The sequence below is a fragment of the Penaeus monodon genome, chromosome 12, assembly GCF_015228065.2.
Source record: "Penaeus monodon isolate SGIC_2016 chromosome 12, NSTDA_Pmon_1, whole genome shotgun sequence".
Lineage (NCBI taxonomy): Eukaryota > Metazoa > Arthropoda > Malacostraca > Decapoda > Penaeidae > Penaeus > Penaeus monodon.
In genome coordinates, this window is record NC_051397.1 from 16,314,434 (window position 1) to 16,320,562 (window position 6,129).

The 6,129-nt window shown below is 26.8% G+C and overlaps 1 protein-coding gene across 1 annotated transcript in view; it reads right to left on the reverse strand.

The window, feature by feature from the left end:
• LOC119579344 overlaps nt 1-319 on the reverse strand; it is a gene marked incomplete in the record, with an annotated part of 1,890 nt that extends 1,571 nt beyond the window's left edge. The window contains 1 exon segment of the mRNA XM_037927108.1: nt 203-319.
• Between the last annotated feature and the right edge of the window lie 5,810 nt (nt 320-6,129).

Consider the following 6,129-nt stretch of genomic DNA (forward strand, 5'->3'; position numbering starts at 1 on the left):
GCGCTATTCAGCAGCTAGTCCATCTGTTTTTGTTTTGATAATAAAAAAAAAAAAATAAAATAAATAAAAATAAAGTAAAAGACACCATACATTTCTGTTTGATCTTTTTCACATTTATATGATATGCATCTCAACCATAAGAAAATACTGACAGAAGATTTCATTATCCTTCCATTAACAATTTTCCACACACATAAATTACCAATCTCAACTTCCATTCTGATTCCTTCTTTAGTTTCGTGTTTCATATTCTTCTTCAGCTCTGAAGTGTTTAGATCACCTGCACCTTCTCCAGGGTCATCCTGATCAGTCATTATTTCTGTTCAGGTTTAAAAGAAATTAAGAATAAGAGTAATACAGTAAATATAAACATTTCATACAAAATTTTAATTTCACTGTAACATTTATACTTACATAATTTACCTCCTTTTTGTTTTATTCTTCCTTAAATACATACTTGCCACTGAATATGAATTTTGCATTGACTTGGAAAATACATAAGCTTTAAATACTACATTTAAAAAATATATATAAACATGCAAGAAATTAATAAAAAAGGCATATATTAGTAGTCCACTCACTCAAAAATGTCAAAGAACATACTCGGATGAATAAAATGTTGCACTGTACCTTCTTTAACAATAATATCATTGTCTAGAATCAGAGACCAGTCAATACTCTTCCTGCTCTTAGTAATGGGAAGGCGCTGGTTTAACACAGTTGAAGCTGAAGAATCTTGTGCTGAAAAAGGTTACTCTGCAATACATCACATGATGTAAAGTAAATGCAATAACATCACAGCAATATGCAGTATAAGCAAGTTTCTGACTGACAAATCAAAATGGAAAAGCATTATCTTTATTTTTTGTGGATGGGAAGTAACAAAATACCTGATAAATCGATGCTGCTTCCTTGTTTCTGCAAACCCTTTGCAGTCTCAATGTCACTATTTACATTTTTATCACTCTTCAATGTGACTGTTGTTGGCTCCTTGTTCATTTCTGTTACAAAAGAGTACATATCTAAAAATGTCCCAAGTCTATATGATTGTAACTACTCTTTAAAATTTACTTGCTATTACGAAGTACTTCTGAAACATCAGGATTTCTCAGGAGCCATACTTTATAGTACATGTGTGTTGTGTGTGTGTGTGTGTGTGTGCGTGCGTGTGTGTGCGTGCGTGTGTGTGTGTGTGTGTGTGTGTGTGTGTGTGTGTGTGTGTGTGTGTGTGTATGTATGTATGTATGTATGTATGTAGTGTGTGTGTGTGGGATGTATGTGTGTGTGTATGTAGGTGTTTGGGGAGGTATGTGGGGTGTATGTGTGTGTGTATGTGTGGTGTATGTATGTAGTGTGTATGTAGTATGTGTGTAGTATGCGTGTGGGGTATGTTTGTGGGGAGTATGTGTGGGGAGTAGGAGTATGGGGTATAGTATGGGGATAAGTATGAGTATGTGTTTTTGTGTGTGTGTGGGTTGTGTTTGTGGGTGGGGGTTGTGTTTTGGTGTGTGTGTGTTTTTTTTGGGGGAGTGAGGAGTGAGTGAGTGAGTAAAGTGAGTGAGTAAGTGAGGGGTGAGTGTGTGTGTGGGGTGTGTATGTGTGTGAAAATGTATTGTGTATTTTGGTGTATGTAGTGTTGGTGTGGGGTTAGTATGGTGTGTGTAGGTTTTTTGTGGGGAAATTTTGTGGTAGTATTGTGTGTGTATGTATGTGTGTGTGAAATGTAGGGTGTGGGGTGTATGTTTTTTGTGTGAGTGTGTTGTGTGTGTGTTTTGTGTGGTGTGTGGGTTTGTGTGTGTGTTTTTGGGGTGTGTGTATGTATTGTGTGTGTGGGTATGTGTGTTTGTATGATGGGTGGTATGTATGTGTGTGTGTGTGTGTGTGTGTGTGTGGGTAGTGGGGTTGTGTGTGGTTTGTGTGTGTGGTGTTTTGTGTGTTTTGGTGTGTTTTGTGTGTGTTTTGGGTGTTGTGGTTGTATGTATTATGTATGAAATGTGGTTTATGTATGTATGTGTGTGTATGATGTGTGTTTTTTTATGTAGGGTGGGGTATGTATGTGTTTGTGTGTATGTATGTGTGTTTTTGTTAAAATGTGGGGTGTTATGTTTTTTGTGTGTAGGGATGTGTTTTGTTTTTATGTTCTTGGTGTGTATGTATGTGGGGGTTTTGATGTGGTGTATGTATGTGTGTGTGTTGTGTTTTGTATGTATGGTGTGTATGTATGTTTTTTGGAATGGGGTGTGATATGTGTGTGGATAGGGAGTATGATTTAGGGAGTAGGAGTAGGGGGGGTCCCTTTGTGCGTGTGTGTGGGTTTGTGCTTTGTGTGGGTGTGCATGCTTATATGTGTATATTGTTTTTTCCATCAATACACTGGAAAAATTTTTAAGAATTTTGTGGGCCATTTTAGGCATTTCCGGGAAAAAAACCCTTTAAAATAAAATAGTTTTAAATATGAACAAAATATACACAAAAGTAACAGAAATTCCTAGCTACCAAAAAACGGGGACTTTTTGGTTCAGCACCCCCAAAATCAGCCTCGAGTTCTTTTTGGGGGAATCAGGTACTTTCGCTCCTCAAGTGCCTTTACCCCCCCAAAAACCCCTGAAAGGGAAAATTCGAATTTTCAAAATCTATCATGAAATTTTAGGGGCTTTTTCTGCCAACTTTTTCCCCCAAAAGTTTTTAAACCCGGAAAAAACAAAATAATTTAAAAAAAAATGTTTCCCCCTTAATGGGCACCCAAATTTTGTTAAGTTTTTATTTTCCCAAAAAATTTCTAAAAAAAAGACGATCAATACAAAGAAGAAAAAGCCCAAAAAGAAGGGTTTGGGGTGGGAAAAATTTCAGTATCAGAAGACAACCCAAAATTTAATACTTTTTTAAAAAGTCACTCCTTTTTTTACTAATAAAGAAGCCTTTAAAAAGATATCCCAATTCACTTGCAAATGAACCAAAGACCAAATAAACCCAAAAAAATATATAGAATTTAAAACCTTAAAATTAGGGTCACCCCGGGCGGCATGTTGTTTTCCCTTTTGGGGAAGGAAAAATTTCCCCCGATTGCCCCCAAACCCAGCCACTGGGTGGCCCAAACCAGCCAATTCCAGGGGGCTTGGGCCCAAAAACCCGGATAAATAGAGAGAAGGGGTTACCTAAAAAGGGGAAAAACCAAAACACTCTCCGTGGAAAGGAAAAATGGGGACCCTACCCCATACTCACTCCAAGAAACTCACATTTAAAAAAATACAATTTTAAATATAGCTGTGACCAAAGGCGGCTCGAACATGAACCCCCAAATTTTTTTTAATAATAATAATAATAATAATAATAATAATTTAAAAAATAAAAAATAATAATAATAAAAATAATAATAATAATTAATAATAAATAAAACATTAAAAATTAAAATATTAAAAAAAAAAAAAAAAAAAAAAAAAAAAAAAAAATATATATATATATAATATATATATATATATATATATATATATATATATATATATATATATATATATATATATGAGAAATATGATCATTAGATAAGGATGATCAGATACAAGTATCGAGTATATATTTTTCTCATATTATGCTAAAGATTAACATATTCTCTTAAAACTGGTATAGATGAATGTACATATGTGCATACGTTCATGTGTGAATGTGAATGTGCATGTGTATGTGTGTGTGTGTATATATATATATGTATATATATATATATATGTATATATATATATATATATATATATATATATATATATATGTATAGTATATATATATATATATGTATATATATATATATATATATATATATATATATATATATATATATATATATATATGATATATATATATATATAGATATAATATAATTATATTATATATAAAATATATATATATTATATATAATATATATAATATATATATATATATATACATATATATATATATTATATTATATATATATTATATTATATATATAATTATTATATATTTTATATATATATATATATATATATATATATGTATATTATATATATATATATATATATATAAAAAATTAATTTATTTTTAATATAAAAATTTTAATTTATTATATTTTTTATACATATTATAAAAATTTATATTTAAATTATAATATTTTTATTTTATATAAATATATAAATATATATATAAATATAACATATATTTTTTTTTTGTTTTTTTTATTATTTATATATATATAATATATATATATTATATTTGTATATTATATATATTTTTAAATAATTATATATATATATATAATATAATATATATATCATATAATATAATTTAAAATATAATAAAATATACAAATAATAAAAATATATAATAATATATAAAATTAATACATATATATTTTAACTATTTTATTAATAAAATATTTACAATAAAATTATAAAATTATATAAATATACATATAATTTATTTAAAAAATAACAATATATACATATATATATAAAATATATATTATTATATATATTTTTAAAACATATATTAAAATATACTAAAAAACATATTTATATATATATCATATATATATTAAAATTTAAAATATATTTTACTTTATATATTTATATAACATATAAAAAATATATTCCATATAAATCATTATATAATATAATATATTATAATTATATATTTTAATTCATATATAATATATACATATATAATAATAAATAGATAAAAAACCATATATAAAAACCCAATATATAATATTTTTAAATAATTATATATATATTATATAATTATATCTTATATATAATATTATATATATCTATAATAAATAATAATTTAAAATATTATATAAAAATTTTTTTTTATTAAAAATCAAATTTAAAATTATATAATTTTAAATAATATTTTATTATTTTTAATAATATATAATATTATATAAATATAAATTTTTTATATATATTATAATTTATATATATTATATTTAATATATATAAATATATATATAAATTTTCTATATTATAATATTTTATTTATATATATTATATAATTTTCCCTATTTTTTATTTTATTAATATAAAATTTTTTATATAATTTTTATATAAACAAAATTAATAATTATTTTTTTTTTTCAAGTCCCTGCCCTAAAAGGCGTTGGCGACATGGATTTTTCCTGTTCCTCTGAAGCTACCCGGGGTTAAACCCCTAGCCGGGGGAAAATAAGATGGTGACTCGAAAAAACACCGGGCGGAAGGAAACGGCAAAACCACTGATCTAAAATTACCAAAAAATCAGGGAAAAAATCCTGATCGCCAACGCCCCTTGTAACAAGGCAAAAAGGCCGCGGGGGCCCGATGTTAGAGAAATCGGACTCAAGACTGTCAGAAGGGCCCAAATCTCAAACCCGGGGGGGGGGCGGCAATCTGATTTCGAGGGTTCGAGTCCCCGGGCCGGGGCGCGTTTTCCCCTTGGGCAAGGAACTTCACCTAGTTTCCCTTTCCCTACCCCACGGGGTTTGGCCAAAGCCAGCCCAAGTCAGTGCTGGCCCCAAAGGGCCCGGATAAAAAAAAGAGAGAAAAGTTTACCAAAAAGGGTTTAACCCCGGCACTCTCCGGGGGAAAGGAACGGGGGACCCTCCCAAACTTACCCCCTCCAAAAAGCATCAAACATGAAAAACTAAAATTTAAAATTGCTGGTGTCAGGGCGGCTCAAACTTTTAATACATAAAAAATCTATTATAACAAAACAATATTTTTTTATATTTTATATATAATTTTAATTAAACATTTTATATATAATATTTTTTATATAAAAACTTTTAAAATATAATAATATATTATATATAAAATATAATATAATTAATATTTTTAAAAATAAATATAATATATATATATAATTTTAAAAAAATATAAAAATGCATAAAAAAAGAAATATATATATATATATATATATATATTATATATCCATATATATACAAATATATTATTTTATTATATATAAATTAAAATTTTATATCAAATATATATATATATTATATTTTATCATATATATATATAATATAAAAAATATTTTTACATATTATATATTATAATATATTATATAAAAATTTTATATATATTAAATAATAATTACATTTTATATAATTATAAATTTATA